Below are 16,243 nucleotides of genomic sequence, written 5' to 3' on the forward strand. Positions count from 1 at the left end.
AGTCAGACACAATGGGACACAGAAAGTTTGACAGCATTTGTTATGATTACTTAATATTAAATGTACTAATATTACTGTCCAACACGAACTAGAAGTACAGATCATTTCAACATTCTAGTGACAGGCAAAGAAAATGACTTGACACTGAATACTGAATACACTTGAGTATAAATCAACCTCATGTATATGTCAAGGGCAAGTTTTGGGGCTAAAATTATAGATTTTGATATGACCCATATATAAGTTGAGGGTAAAACCTAGGGCTATGTAACAAAGGATGAAACAAAGAAAAGCAATGCCAAAGAACTTACAAAATTTGTTTACGCATAACTGTTTGTGTTCACCCTAAAGGCTGGATGAATGTGGAAGGAACTACAGCCAATGGTAGCTGTGAGATGTGTGGGGAAGTGACTAGGCATGGATGTGGCTAAGAAAATGCCACATCTATGCCACATCCATGTCAAAAAAGATGAAAAGGCAAAGCAAAGGAAATGGTGATTAGCTTTAATTACAACCTTTAATTTTAATTTGATAACTTTGCCTGATTTTAACCCAGAAAAACTGAAAAACATATGCATATGCCTTATTCAGATCCTTCAAAGCCCAATTCCTTTTGTCACTCCTTTGAGGGGAAGCACCAAAAAACTGCCACCAATGCCATTTTCCCATTCAAGCTTGGTTTGTTCTTGAAGCCATTTAGGCCTTGTTCCCACTATGGTTTAAACCGGATTGTGATTTGAAATTATTCAGTTTAAACCACCATGGTTTCCACTTAATTCTAATCGCTGAAGCGATTTGGAAAGGAGGGACATGTTTTTGCCCATTTCGTCTAGCCATCGACAGAGGGAGCATGACCCTGTGGGTGTTGCTGGACCTCTCAGTGGCATTTGATACAGTAGATCACGATATCCTTCTGGAAAGCCTGAGAGAGTTAGGAATTGGAGGCACTGCGTTTTAGTGGTTCCGCTCCTTCCTCTCAGGCAGGTTCCAGAGGGTGATGCTCAAGGACAGTCACTCTTCAAAAACAGAGCTTAATTGTGGTGTCCCTCAAGGCGCCATCCTGTCCCCGATGCTATTTAACTTCTATATGAAGCTGCTGGGAGAAATCATCCGTGGATATGGGGCCGGGTGTTATCAATATGCTGATGACACCCAAATATATTTCTCCATGTCCCGGTCATCAGCGACAACAACAGATGGCATCTCTCCCTTCAACCAGTGTCTTCAGGCAGTAATGGATTGGATGAGGGAAAACAAGCTCAAGTTGAATCCAGACAAAACGGAGGTACTTACGGTAGGGGCCCCCAAACCAGGGATTGGGCTGCAACCTCCAGTCCTAGAGGGGCTCACACTCCCCTCAAAGGACTGTGTTCACAGTCTGGGGGTGCTTCTTGACCCATCGCTTCGGATGAGGAATCAGGTGAATGCGACGGTCAAGAGCGCCTGCTATCAGCTTCGGCTGATACGCCAGCTGCGCCCTTTCCTGGAACAGGGTGACCTCAAATCTGTAGTACATGCACTGGTAACCTCAAGACTTGATTTTTGCAATGCGCTCTACATGGGGCTACCCTTGTGCCTAGTCCGGAAACTCCAGTTGGTACAGAATATGGCAGCCAGGTTGGTTACAGGAACAGCAAGGAGTGACCATATAACACCAATATTTAAGTCACTCCACTGGCTGCCTATCAGTTTCTGGTCACAGTACAAGCGGGGGGGGGGGGGGGGGGGGGTGGGGGGCTGCAATGGCCCCAGCCTACTGGCCTCTAAAAGTGTACCCCTCCGTACCTGCTGTCAGTCTGTCTCCTCGGCCTCCTTCCCGTGCAACCTCCTTCCCAATATCCCTGGATTCTGTGTGACTCTCCTTCTCTGCGACCTCCTCTGCTGCAATAGAACCCAGCACAAACATAGAGAGAAGCATGCCGGGACCGGAAACGAATGAAGAATTCGGAACCGGAACCAGTCTATAAGGTAAGTGGGAATTAGGCCTTCATTGTCTTTTTGGCAGTGCATGGTTTTCATAGAACTCTCCCCCAACATCACATTTCAAATAAATTGATGTTCTTCCTGCTTGCTTTCTTTAGGCGTGATTTTTGCCTGACGGATTACCTTCCGTCGGCAAAAAATGGCACCCGTCAGGACTGGATGCAAACGGATGCGTGCTGGGGGACGGAACGGGGCCTCTTGGAGGACATCTGCGTGTGCGATAAAATCCGTTTTTGGGCGGTTGCGCGCGCACACGAGAGTCCTTCTCCAGTCCCTAGAACGTTTACATTTGTGTGTGCGATAAGGTCCTAGGTTTCATAGCCATACACAGAAATCAGAAATACAATGACTTAGATGATTCTGACTTTGGTATTAAATGAAATATCTCTACACTTGATGATCTTATCTAGTTCCTTCAGAGCTGCTTTTCCAATTCCAAGTCTCCTGATTTCATGACTACAGGATCCATTTTGATTAATGACTGAGCCAAAGTATGAAAATTATTTAACTACTTCAGTATCTTCATCACCTACTTTGAAATTATGTAACTCATCTGTATTCATTATCTCTTCCCATTGCAGAAAGTAAGCTTTGAAAGAACGTGTTCTCTGGAACATAGTTTGAAAGCCTTTGTGTTAAGATAATTCTGAATGGACTATCTTTGGTTGAGAAGAAAGGATTTGAAAAAGCCACAAAATAGAGACAAGCTATGAATTTGCTGAACATCATATTGTGGAGGAGTTTAGATCACTGCTAATATCCTGCTGGAAATCATAATCAACCAAGTGATCTATCTAGATGTGGAGGTTTTGTTCTAATTGGCCTTCCAAGTTAAGCCAGTGAAGTTAATGGCCTAGCAGTGTATTGACCAGATTGTTGAATGCTGGCAGAAAAAAATACTTAGAGGGCCAAGTGCTAAACCACAGGAAAGTTGTTCAGGAGGCACCAGCTTCTAGGGCAATGATGGACAGAGGTAGATCTGTCTCTGCTAGTATATGTCTGGATGATATACAGTGCCAAGCAAGGATTTCAGGCTACCTATTATTTAATACGAGCAAAAACAAAATGTTCCCTGACTCCAAATGCTTTTCTTCACTATACTGCTGAAATGAAGATCAAATAACCAGTTAGCACTTTTGAGTTCTGATACTCAACATTCATTTCTTTGTAGATAATTCTTTCATTCAAAGGCCAAGGTTCTGCACATTTTTAACAAAGCAGAAATATGTTTCAGTTTAGTTGTGCTGGGTCTCACAATTGTGAAAACAATTGTGCTGTGGATGCCAAAGCCTTGAGTGCACCTATTGTGCAGTCATTTATTAGCTTCCCATCCACCATCAAAAGTATGAGAGAGGATGTTGTGTATGCTTTATGAAGAATTATATAACCTCTGAGAAAGCACATAACATAACTCAACACATTGAGTTGGACAAATAATGTATTAACCGTTGCATTTTTCCTTATGACCAGAATGCCTAGCTTTGCCACTTAATGAAATAGTCTCAAAATGGAACTTTTAATCTTCTATTGACTCCAGGGTTTACAATACTCCTCCCCCTTTTTCATATCCATTTAATACATACATAAATCTACCAGATGAGAATAACTCTTTGTACAATCTAATAAGCTGTAGTTCATTAAATCTTTAGTTTACAAAAGTGGATCTTGTCAAAGTTATCCCGACCAGACTTTTGTACTGTCAGTTTGGAAACTTCAACTAATGCAGAATTCATCTGCTTCTTTTTTTAATGGTTTATCCTTTCAAACAATTATGATACCACAAGTACACTTAAACTACCATGGCAACATCCTATGGAATATTGGAATCTGCAATTAAGAGAGAAGTACTGTATTTTCTGGCATGTAAGACTTCTTTTTTACCCAGGAAAATCGTTTCAAAAGTTGAGGGTTGTCTTATACACCAGTTGTCGTCTTATACAGCAGGTGCTGAAACTTCCGAGCCAAGCTGGAAAATCTGCAGTCACCGCATATGGTGGGAGGGAGCTCAAAAACGGCTGCAGCCGCATTCCCGCCATATGCGGTGACCGTATGAAAGTGTAAGTGAAGGGCGGAGCAAGCTGCAGGCGTCCGGGACGCCTGGGGTATGGAAATAGAGCCGTGTTTGCACTACCTCTCTGATAGTCTTGGAGACAGGGAGGGCTGGGCAGGCAGGGAGAGCTGACCAGTACAAGCAGGCTTTGTATACAACATGTTTTCCTGCTAAGTACCTGCATGTCATAAGCATTTGAATTAAAATTACCATATTGAAATCAAATCTGATTTTTTTTTTATTTAGTGTGCGTTGGAAGAGGGGTAGTCTTATACGGCGAGTATATCCCAAACTCTATATTTTAACTGGAAAAGTTGGGGGTCATCTTATACGCCGGAAAATACAGGTATTCAAAATTTTCAGCCAGAGAACTCTTGTAATGCCTCACCTAGCATATAATGCCTACTTTGTAACAGTGAACTGGTTGTCAATTTGCTTCTGGATCTAACTGAAAGTATTGGTAGTGATGTTTAAAGCCTTAAATGGTTTGCAATGAAGTATATGGAGGACTATTTGTACTACTTATTGGTTTGTGATTTCCTTCTTCCAACAGAACAGGGTTGCTGGGTGAAGGTGAAGGCTCCTGTTGTTTTTAATACTAAACAGATCCTCAATCAGGAAGACTTAGCATAATGTTCTGTCTGGCAGAAATATAGCACCTCTGCTCCCTGACCTCGACAAACCTTCCTAAAGGGAAGCTTGTAGGTGATGCATCCTCCTTAACATAGCTATTTCTTGGCTGGTGGAAAGTGGCAGAGGGGCAATGGCAGAGAGGCATGTAGCTGGACACACAGCAACACACATCCTACATGATCTCCCAAGAGTCACTAGGAGGTCCTGGAGGATGATGTCATTGTGAATGTCACCTAATTTACAAACACTTCCCCTCCACCCTTTCCCTACCCCCCACCTGCCTTTTGTTAGGAGACGTCCACTTGTTCTGCTGAGAGGAACTATTATTTTGTTTATTTAAAGCTGGTCTGCACAACTTATGGCCCATGGGCCGTGACCCACCAAAATATTCCTGGCAAGCCACAAGGATTTGGAGGACGTTGGTGGCTGTAGTCAAGGTTGCATGTTGTGCAGACTTGCTCCAAGCCCCGGCACCCTTGCAAAACAGACCCCGGTAGCCATTTCCTTCCCTCCCTTACTTCCTACCTCCTCCTACCCCATACTCCTCCTCAGGCACTACCTGCCCCCACACCCTTCGGAGTCCCATGGGGCTTCTGCTCTGTGGGGCTCTGAAGGCTTTTCCCACACCACCCTTCAGAGTCCTGTGAGTCTTCTGCCCCATGGGGCTCTGAAGGTTCCTCCTTCCCCATGGGACTCTGGGGGCTCCCATCTCCTCTGCCCCAGCCTTCAGGGTCCTGTGGGGTTTCTGCCCCACAGGACTCCAAAGGCACGACCACCCCAGCAGCTGCTGCTAATGTGGGTTGTGGCATTGCAGCCCATTGAGGTTAATGGAGCTTTGGTGTTTGCCTTCAAGTCATTTCCAGTGTATGGCGACCCTATCACAGAGTTTTCTTGGCAAGAGTTATTCAGAGAAGGGTTGCTTTACCCCCCTCTGAGGGTGAGGGTGACTTACCAAAGGTCATCCAGTGGGTCGAGAGGGGATTCAAACCCGGGTTCCAATTTTTAAACCATTACACCACTCTGGCTTTCTTATTGGGGCTTTTGTTGTTGTTGTTGTTGCGTGCCTTTAAATCGTTTCTGACTTATGGCAAAACTAAGGTGAATCTATCTCAGGGCTTTCTTGGGCAAGATTTGTTCAGAAGTGGTTTTGCCAGTGCCTCCCTTTCAAACTGGGAGAATGTGACTTGCCTAAGATGATTCAGTGGCTTTCCGTGGCCAAGCAGGGGTTCAAACCAGTGCTCAAACCACTACACCACACTGGCTCTTTCTTGAAGCATTTTTATTCTTGTTGTTGCCTTCAAGCCGTTTCTGACTTATGGTGACCCTCAGGCAAAACTGTCATGGGGTTTACTTCGCTAGATTTGTTCAGAGGAGGTTTGCCATTTCTTTTCCTAAAGCTGAGAGCATACAGTATGACTTGCCCAAGGTGACCAAGTGGGTTTCATGGCTGAGCAGGGAATTGAACCCTGGTCTCTAGAATCATAGTCCAATGCTCAAATCACTATGCTACACTGGCTTACCCCACAAGAAAGTAGCATAAAGTTGGAGTGGGACAACCCCCCTCTATTCATTTTCCTTCTCTCTCCCCCACTCTCAGGGCTTGGGGATGGGGACGGTGGTGCCTTTGGAATCCCACTAGGCAGCAGCTACATGGGACTCTGAAGGCCAACAGTGGATGGGGCTGCCAAAGGCACCTCTACCCATCTTGTAGCATCTTTGAGACTAACTACAAGTTCAGGCATCTGAGGAAGTAGGCTCAAATCTACAAAAGCTCATGCCACCAGCTCCTTTCTTTCAGTATGCATCTACACTGTAGACCTCAATGCTTGCCCCTCAAGACTCCTTTGCTGCTCAGCTTTCTCCTGGAAAAGAGCTGGGTGGTGATAGCAGAGGAAGGGTGAACGCTTGCCCCTCAAGTGAAAAATTGGGAAGTGAGCCGCTAAAAACCTACCTGCAGCCCGAAGAAGTTTAGTCTTTTTTTAATTTTGGCCCTTACCTACTGCCAAGTTGTGCAGGCCTGATTTAGAGTATTACACCCTGCCCTTCAGCCAAAAGAGCTCTCAGAATAGCTTACAAAAGCTTATTTTAAAATATAAACAAACAAACAAATAATTGTTGTTGTGGTTGTTAACTGCTTTTGAGTTGAGCCCAACTCATGACAGTCCTGTGGATGAGCCATGCCTTCTCATGACAAGGCCAAAGTACAAAAACCTCTGTTTTGTCATCTTGGCTTCTAGTAGCAATAGCAATAGCAGCTTTATTCATATACCGCTTCTTACCGCCTAAGGAGTCTCCAAGAGAAAGGACACAAGCCTGAGTGGAACCTGGCTAATATTGAGCTGTGAGTTAGTGGCTGCTGTACAGGCATTTAACCACTGCGCCATTCCTAGTTTTCTTCTGAATTCTTGACTGCTGTCTCCATTCTGGTCAAGATTTGATCCAGGGTACAGGAAATTTTTAACTATTTTGATTGCCTTGTTATCTAGGTTGAATTTATGTAGCTCTTCCATCGTCATTATTTCATTATTTATGTTTTCTTTATGTTCAGCAGTAAGCTTGCCTTTGTACTTTCTTCTTTAATTTTTGTTAGTAATTGTTCCAAATCTATGATGTTTCTTGCTAGTATTATGGTGTTATGTTCATATCTTAGATTGTTGATGTTCCTTCTGTCTTCACTCCTCCTTCATCTTAGTCTAAGAACTATAATTTCAAAACTGTAATTTTAAATTATAGTTTTCAAAATGTAATAAATTTTAAAAAAATATTTAAATAGAAGAAGGAAAACAAAAGAAATATGGGAACAAAGAGGGGAAAAGAACAGAAAAGCAGAAAGGAAAAGAAAAATAAATAGATGACTTTCCAGCTTCCTTGTAGTGATTATGAATACATGCAGTTGTTCATAGCTCTACTCATTAATTATACAACTATGCTCTTCTCTCAATAATTTATCGCTATTAATTATCAACTCTCAAAACCACCTTCTTTCCTTTCAGATTTTTTTCTTCCCATCTCTTTAACAATCTATTATCAACAGCTTTTTTCTATTCATATCAATTTATTATATTCATTTTTACTGTACTTATCAACTCCAATATCTATTTTTCCTTCTTAAGTAATGTTTGGCTCTTCCCTCTTATTGGTATTGCCCAACCTCTTCTATATCTCTTTTTCAGCTATATTTAAGTTGTTCAATCCTTATACCGACCCCATATATTAAAGCATCACTACAAACATATTTCTTAAACATGTAAAATCCCTTTATGAATTCTAAATAATTTCAGCAACCTATTACACCAATTTCTTAATCTATTCTTATGCACATTTGGTGGCATATATATTTATATATATTATTCTGCGGTCACAGACCCAACAAAACTCATAAAACATATAAAACAGTTTAAAACATTTAAAATTTACAATACATATCTTAACAACCAAATTAATTTTATGGAACAGGTTAAAGAATTTACTTGTGCATTCTTTGTGCAGAAAAGAGAAACTGGGGCATGTTACAGATGCGCTGAAGGGGCGTGATAGGGTTAGGAAGGGGAGTATTAGGGTTGAGAAGGGGCGTCACTTCCGGACGCCCCTCAATCCTAGTACGGACTGAGTCCATACAAAATGGTGCCGCCCGTCCACACGGGGGCCACTATTTTGACGTCGCGGACGCATAGGGACGTCACGCAGCAGAAGTGACGCCGTGAGTGCGCTACAAGCGCCTCGTGGCGCCACTTCTGGGGCGCAGAAAGAAGCGCCATTTTGGCACTTCTTTTCCACTGCATCCGGGAACCGCGCGGTTTGGCCGCTGTGTCAAATCCAAGCCAAAATGAGCAAACAGGTTTTACTGACCTTTGATAAGGAATATTGAAGATCTATGTCCATAATCTGATTTTCTAAAATAAAATTAAATGCCTTGAGCTCATAGGCATAAACCCATTTCAAACTGGCTTTAGGGCAGGATACAGAGTTGAGACTGCCATGGCCGCCTTAGTCGATGATCTCCGTTTGTGCATCGACAGGGGGAAGTGTGACCCTGTTGGTTCTCTTGGACATCTCAGCGGCCTTCAATACCATCAACCATGGTATCATTCTGGAATGCCTGAGGGAGTTAGGAATCGGAGGCACTGCACTTCAGTGGCTCCGTTCCTATTTCTCGGGCAAATTCCAGATGGTGAGGCTGGGGGACAGCTGCTCTTTTAAAAGAGAGCTGAGATCAGGCGTCCCCCAGGGCACCATCCTGTGCCCCATGCTGTTCAACATTTACATGAAGCTGCTGGGTGAGATCATCTGGAGACATGGAGCACAGTGTTATCAGTATGCTGATGACACGCAAATCTATTTCTCTATGTCTCCGACTGTTACAGTGATTAGGATGGCACCTCTCCTCTGGATGCCTGCCTTGGGTCAGTAATGGGCTGGATGAAGGAAAACAAACTCAAGTTGAATCCAGAGAAAACGGAGGTACTAGCGATAGGTACCCCAGGCCCGAGGATGGAGATTTGTCAACCAGTCCTGGATGGGGTCACACTTTCCCTAAAGGACGAAGTTCGCAGTTTGGGAGCACTCCTGGATCCATCTCTATAGTTGTCATTTCAAGTGGATGCGATGGCCAGGAGTGCTTAGTACCAACTTTGATTGATACGCCAATTGCGTTCCTACCTGGACCAAAAGGATCCTGAAGCAGTGGTACTTGCACCAGTAATCTCTCGTCTAGATTTCTGTAATGTGCTCTACTTGGGGCTACCCTTGTATCAAGTTCGGAAGCTACAATTGGTTCAAAATGCTGCAGCCAGATTGGTCACTAATACACCTAGGTCCAGTCATATAACACCAGTGCTGAAATCTCTTCACTGGTTGCCAATCAGCTTCTAGGCACAATATAAGGTGTTGGTTATTATCTTTAAAGCCCTACATGGCTTGGGCCCGAATTATTTATGGGAACGCTTCTCCCTACATAACCTCACACTCAGAACATCCGAGAAGAATTTAATGGAACGCTACAACACCGGATTAATAACAATTTCCCATAGAACATTTACAGCCACAGCGCCTAAACTGTGGTACAGTCTACCAGAAGAGATCTTTCTTATTAACAACTTAGATCCCTTTAAGAGGGCACTTAAGACAGATCTCTTCCTGTGGGTGTATCCACCTGATTCTGTATAAGACTATGATAAATGCTTCATATAACACTATGATAAATGCTCCACCCTTGATGATGATTATAGGGTTTTAAGGAACTAATAGGAATGTTGTAATTCAGTACTAGTATTTTATAGTCACTATTTGTATTAGTATTGAATTTTTAATGATATAACCCTGCTTCGATGATGATGATGATGATGATGATGATGATGATGATGATGATGATTATAAAGAAACTCCATAGACAGACCTAATAACTGCAGTTTAGTAGAAAAGGTTTTAAACCAAGAACTTAAACCAGAAACATCTTTCTGTAGAAGTATTTGAATATACCATTTTGGTCCAGTATAAAAAAATATATAGCCAGGCCATGCCTTCCAATGATGCAATGTCTACCTCAAGTCTTAAGGCTGCTGTGGAAGCACATATTGGCATCCCAAGAATAGATCTTAAAAATTTGAGAGAATATTCTCAATATTTGAATGGAATCCATGGATCCAAATTGGGATTCTATACAGCAATCGAGGCAGGATTTTGGACTTAAAAATCTGAATGGTAGCAGGTATGAACTGACCCCTCCCCTAGTGAAGAAAAAGCAAGAAATGACCTTAATGGTATTCTTAGCTGTCTGTATAGCAGATCATCTGTGAACAGCCCAGAGAAGCTTATGGTGGAATGTAATGCCCAGATATTTAAACAGTTTGACTTGGTCAATATATTGACCAGTGATTTTCCACTTGTTTAATGATGCATGCCCAGCAAAGACCATGATTTTAGTTTTGTTAAAATTTATAGTTAATTGATTGGTCTTGCCATAAGATATAAATGCACACATTAGGCATTTCAGGCCTCCCTTTAATAGCGACATTAGGACAGCATCATCTGAATACAGCAATAAGGGGCATTCAGTGTCAGCCAATTTGGAAATCTAAAGCTAAACAACACTCAGTCAAGTCATTTAAATATAAGTTGAATAGCAAAGGGCCTAAAATACAGTCCTGTTGCACCCCCTTGACGGCAGATACTGAACTTGTCAGATTCCCTTCAGCATACGCTGAAAGCTGTGATGGAAGAAGCGGCGCTGTGTGCTGAAATATTAATAGTCATGCCACGACAGGCACGGGCCCCATTGCTTTAAAAGGGACCCGAGCATATGCGGAATTTTTCTTATGCAGCAGAGTCCGGAACGGATCCCCCGCATAAGGGAAGGGCTGACTGTATATATCAATTCCATGGTATTTCTTAATACCACTTCTATATCTGTTGTTTGTTGTTGTGTGCTTTGAGGTTTTTTCCAACTTATGGTGGCCCTAAGGAGAGCCTACCATGGGTTTTCTTGGCAAGATTTGTTCAGAGGGAGTTTGCCATTGCCTTCCTCTGAGAGAGTGAGACCTGCCCAAGGTATGTGCACTATTGAAAATAGCAGAGGTTGCCCCTCCACGGATATTCAATGTCACAGATCTCAGATCCGTGAGTTAGGAGGGGCGACTGTATATGTATATTTGTTTATCAAAATTAAATAAGTCAGCCCTTTCCTCTATTTCTCACTTATGATTGCCATTGGATTTTCCAGTCTTTTCACATTTTCCACTTTCTCTTCATGTTGTGTTACAGACCCAGCCATTTACTTTACCTGTTGTTTCAATTTCTAAAATTCATCTTGCAAATCTTCCTTCAGTCCTTCTGTTGATTTAATAAATTCATTTTTCTAAACTCTTATTTCCAATTTCCAATCTTGAATCTTTCTTCATAGCTCTTGAAAATAGTCTAAAGTTTTCACCTTTGTAGTTTTTCAACAATTACATGTTAAGGACCAAAAAGCAAAGCCTGATCCAGTCTCAGTTGTTCTCACTCCACCACTTGGCTGTTCTCAGTGTTAGCTTATTATCTACTTTCTCATCAAGGAATGTCTTTTAGCTTAAAACACTTCCAATGATAAAATAAAATAAAATAAAATAATTATTTATCTTTTAAAGTTGCTGTCTTTTCAATCCATTATTTTAAAAAATCTCACAGGGCCTGAGTAGACAGAGAGGAAAAACTGGGTCAATCCCATTCCTCCCCTCGCCAAACCAGTTGGAAACCCCACTATCTGTATGAGCCCACTCCCAAAGTGGTCTGAACACTCATGAGCAGACCACATCATGCAGCGTCAAGCCACACAACTTGGATTTTTTTCCTTGCCTCCCCACTACGCATATGCACATCACAGGAACACACCACCTGAGATTGGCACCATCACAAGAACACACCACCTGAGATTAGCAATGCCCACCTTCCATCCCACTGGGTATTCCATGTGACCAGACACACATTCACATGGGTGATACACTGCTTGTACCATGCATCGGTGTACCTGGTGACACATTGGCAAAATATAATCATGGTGACCGCTCCATACATGCCCACCCTCTCTCTTCACCCCATGCCCCTCTGTTGCACTGTCTGGTTTGTGTATGTTTTCATTACATCCATTGCATTTTAGTGACCTGCTGTGTTTATCATATTTTTGCATCATGGGGTGTGTGACAGCTTGATGATGCAATGGGTTAATGGTACATCTGGCCACTCATGCATACTCAAATGGAAAAACCATATGGCAAGCAATGGTGCCGGCAGATGCAATTCACTGGTCCCAGGGTGCATGCTCCAGACTGCTTCCATCCACTGCCTGGGCTTTTCTGCATTCTCACACTTGCACTATGCTGTTTATAGGCACATTTTCCACATTAAAGTGGAGTATTAGAGCTTCTTTCTGCTCCGTTTTTTAGCCTTTTTCCTCCTGGTTTGACCCCATGCCTCATCTGAACAGGTAGGCTCCAAGTTGATTTGAAGCCATTTTATTTTGCCACTGCAAACAACACCATAAAGAATTCTTAATTATTCTTTTTTTCATTTTCAGGTAAATTTTTATAAGTAGTCTTTCTCTGCTCTTGCTCATGGAAAGAAGGGTACTCACCAAAGCTTTGCTTTCATTGCCAGTTCGAAGACTTCTCTTCATTTGCAAATTAAGTCATTAAATATGTTTAAGAAAGTGAGGATTTGGTGTGTTTTAAAGCTTGCGGCTCAGCCTCACTATTGACCACTGCCACTGGTCTCCTTGCCAGTAGTGGTGATAATGAGCACTTGTGGGTGATCCCTTTGCTCTCTTCCTTATCCAGACAGAGTTATTCCAGCTAATTAATTATTGATTAGCCAGGTATTCTGCTGCTTAATTCTGTTTGCCTTAGAACACAAAACATGCCAGTCCACCATATCCTCAGCCAGAAGTCTCCTGTAGCTTGTAGATTGTTAATTTGATAGTTCCCTGCCCTCAGGCTTACCATGTGAAAAATACAAGAAACATAAGGGAAAAGGAACGGCGGTGGAAAGAGGATTAAGTCCAGCAGATGCTGTCTACTGTTCACTCTCTGAGGCCACAGCGGCAGCAGTTGGGATGGAGGGAAGGCCTTTTTTAGCTGCTGGGCCTAGCCATGATGGAGCTAGAACTAGAAGTCAGTTGTGGTGATGTGTGACAATGCCAGTTTTCTTGCAATCCACACTGACCAGTCTCACAGACATAAATGGGAATGATGTAATTTTATGTATTTATTTATTGAATTTATATCCCACCTTTCTCCCAAGATGTGATTCAAGAATGCTTATAACAGTGTTTAAAGGATTATGCTAAAGTATTTAAAAATAGAATTAAACAACAATATTATTTCAGTCATGATTAAAATAGAATTAAAAACACTAAATGTGCTGGCTGTGTGCCATAACAAATATTCATTCATTCATTCAAAACACTAAAAGATAAGTACTTGCCCAAGAAACTCAGTATGAATTGCATTGAAAGCCACAGTACTCATGCAAAAATAAATGACTTTTAAAAAAATAATCTAGGGAAAAGATGTCTATTTTTATAGAAATGCTAGCTAGTCAAAGAGTGTGTAAGCAAAAGGGAGAATTTAAGGAGTGGGTTAATATAAACAGTAAACCAACCCCCTTTTTTCTTGGAACCCACCCAAACATTTTAGGTAAGTGTAACATGTGGTTTGAGTGCAAGATGAAAAGAGCAAACTGAGGATGTACATTTTAAATCTAGTCATTCTAGTTCATTCAAGATCTTATTCCTGCTGCCCAGAGATCCAGTACAGTGGGGCCTTTGTATACATGGGGGATCTGTTCTGGACCTCCTCGTGTATGGCAAAAAAATGTGGGACTTCAAATCCCATTTCTTTCAATGGCTGCACGCTCGTGCCCGCACCATTGTAACATCTGGGACTTGCCATCTGTGTAAGCTTAAAGCTGTGGGTGGCAAGCCCACAGATGGGGCAGGCTTGCTGTAGTTCGGTTTATAGTTATGGGACAATTGCAAACCACCTTCCCTTCATATCCTTATTATGCATGCTTGTAACGGAAACATTTAATGCAAATAAGGTAAAGTGTCCTCAGATAATTTTTAGGTGCTCCTGGAGTGACTCTCAAAGCAAGTGAATGTCATGATAAAAGCATTTGGGCTATAAGTAGTTTTATTTTCCTGGCCAACATCATCTTCCTTAGTTTTCTGAACATCACGTAATATGATCCCATGCACACTTGAGACTTGGTTTTTGTTGTGTTTAATTATTTCACCTAGGAGAAATTTTCAAAACATTTGAGGGGTATCAACTTTCTATCACCACATTAATTTAAGACATAATATTTTTATTATGTACAATCTGTACAAGAATAGACAGTCAGTTTATAAAATTGCACTAGGGTTTTTTCCCCTCTGAAAACACACATCTGCTAGAAAATGGCTGTGAGGGATAGGTTTACCTTCTAAGGGAAATATAGTGATGTCCCTGCAAGCTAGCAAGATGCCATGATCTCATGGATGAATAGGTGGGGTGGCAGAAGTGGATTGTGGCGAGATAGGGACCACCACAACCACAACTGTATCCTCCTAAGCCCCCTCCTAGGAAACAGTATCACATCAGTGAAGAACAGAAGTATGAACACTAAGGATGATTTAACAGATTTTTGCAGCACAAACAAGAAATCTGTAGCATGGATAACTGAGACATTAGAAGCTCCATTCAAGAAGAATAAGGTAGTGGCTTGACCATCCTTTCAGGGTTGCGCCTTGACTTCACAACCTGCCCCCTACATCGTGAAAAGCATGTCTCTCTAAAGCAGCTCACAAAGCGTGGGGTGGGGGAGGAGCTGACTTCAAAAATAGCATCTAAATCTACTTGCAGTTCAGCTGTAAGCAGATTTAAAATCTATTTAAAAAGCAAAGTGCATCTTCTCATGCTTGCATTTCAGTGATTTCAAAGGATGCTTTCTTATTTTGGCTTAGTTTCTTATTTAAAATTTTCATTATTGCCTGATTCATACACTCAATTATGACCACTGTAGTTACATATGTGGGGTGAAAGCCAGACTTGTAATCTCAGAGACTGTGAATTTCTACTATCACATCTGCCTAAATCATCAGCCCTGAAATACCATGGGTACAGATTTGTAGAGCATTGCTAGGCATCTGCAATGAAACCAAATATGCTGTGTCTCTTGATATGCTAAATTCACTTATTTAAAACATCTGTATCTTGACTTACCACAGCAGGGCTCAAAGCAGCTGTCATACCTATACCCACACAAATAAAATTAAACCAGAAATTATAATAAATCAACAAAATAAATAAATAATAGCATTATAAAAAATAGAAGGTGAAAGCAAGTACTAAGATTAACTTCATCATGACAGCTTTCAATAAATTCCAGAAATTCATTAGAAGATCTTAATACACTTCTGCTCCAAAATCCTCCACAAAGGGAAAGCTTTTAACAAGACAGAACTGCTCTCAAGCTTACAATATCATCAAATTGATCTCCCTGAGGATTGATTTATCTCCTGAGAGGGTTTGTTCCTTGATCCCAACTAGATGTACTTCTACAGACACTGAATATTTGCAATAGCAATAGCAAGTACATTTCTATACCGCTTATTGATGTACCAAGTGGTTTACAAAGTGTAAGCTAATTGCCCCCAACAAGTTGGGTACTCATTTTAGCGACCTACGGAGGGATGCCAGGCTGAGTCGACCCAGAGCCCCTGGCTGGTATTGAACTCACAACCTTGTCGTTTGTGAGTGAGTGACTGCAGTACAGGCATTCAACCACTGCACTACCAGGGTTCCATTGTAGGAAAGCCTACAATGAATATCTTAGTTGCATGAGAGAAGGAAAGCCTTCACATATCTTTACCCTGGAATCAGATAGCATCACTGATGCCCAGCTGACCTTGTTCCCTCAATATCTCTCCATTCATGTAGACACCTGAAAGGGAGCACCTTGGCATGGATAAATGAATAAGCATAGAGGTCTCATGCATAAGTGACCTCTGTTCACCCAGAGGTTCCAAATGGGGAAACCTCTGGGTGAACAGGGGGCTAGGGGGCTAAA

This window comes from Sceloporus occidentalis, unplaced genomic scaffold (assembly GCF_023333645.1).
Source record: "Sceloporus occidentalis isolate IW3139 unplaced genomic scaffold, rSceOcc1.0.p SCAF_7, whole genome shotgun sequence".
In the NCBI taxonomy this organism is placed as follows: Eukaryota; Metazoa; Chordata; class Lepidosauria; order Squamata; family Phrynosomatidae; genus Sceloporus; species Sceloporus occidentalis.